Raw genomic sequence first — 974 nt, forward strand, 5'->3', positions numbered from 1 at the left:
GGAAGCCATATTCCATGTTCACCCAAAGATAGTCAGTAGCTCCCAGTACCACTTTTTCCATCTAACAGCTCAGTTCTCCCCAGTATGCCAGGATTCCCCATATCATCGTGGACTCCAGGGAAACCAGATGGTTAGAAGAGACCATCTGGCACTGGAGTTACAGGCAGAGGAATTACTCACCCTGCTTTAGCCTTTTCCCCATTACGTCCACAGAGGCCACATAGACCCTAGCTGGCTGGGGTGATCCACAACACTATTGATGTCCTAAAATCCAGGAACTCCCTCTGGGTCTATATCAGGATTCATGGAAGTCCTCAGTCGTGCCATCTCCAGTGCAAATTCCCTCTGGGGCTGGTGATCCTCCTAGTCCATTTCTATCCAAAACTTCTCAACCTGAAGCTCCTCCCCAACCTCTCCTGCCTTAGGCTTGGGCACTGCTCCAGTGTTAGTGGAGGAAAGTTGTGGGGACACCCAGCTACTGCTCCAGATGCTTTGAAGATCTTCACTGACTTTAAGGGGTTCCATGGTGTAATGGTTAGCACTCTGGACTCTGAATCCAGTGATCCGAGTTCAAATCTCGGTGGAACCTATAGGTTTTTGCAGGTAGGTCTGGACAGATTATAAAAGTAGGCAGTACACAATAGAATGCAGTATGGCAACAACAAGTACGGAGTGCTGCACCTAGGGTGCAAAAATATCCAGCACACATACTCTCAGCAGCACAGAAATAGAAAGGGATCTCGGAGTCATAGTGGGCTCCAAGATGAACATGAGTCGTCAGTATGATGGCATCATCAGCAAAGCTAACAGCACATTATTGTGCACCAGCAGGTGAATAGATCCAAGGAAACCCCACTCTATGCGGTGCTGGTCAGATTGCAGTTGGAGTATGTGTCAGTTTTGGGAGACCATTCATGTGGTTAGGGGCTTATAGGACAAGCCCTATGAGGAGAGACCGAGGGACCTGGATCTCT

At 48.7% G+C, this 974-nt stretch overlaps 1 non-coding gene across 1 annotated transcript; it reads left to right on the forward strand.

The window, feature by feature from the left end:
- The first annotated feature begins 517 nt into the window (after positions 1-517).
- On the forward strand, positions 518-589 carry TRNAQ-CUG (transfer RNA glutamine (anticodon CUG)). Its single transcript has one exon. It is a non-coding gene; the product is annotated as a tRNA-Gln (tRNA).
- Positions 590-974: the final 385 nt, after the last annotated feature.

The sequence above is a fragment of the Alligator mississippiensis genome, chromosome 3 (genome assembly GCF_030867095.1).
Source record: "Alligator mississippiensis isolate rAllMis1 chromosome 3, rAllMis1, whole genome shotgun sequence".
NCBI classification, from domain to species: domain Eukaryota; kingdom Metazoa; phylum Chordata; order Crocodylia; family Alligatoridae; genus Alligator; species Alligator mississippiensis.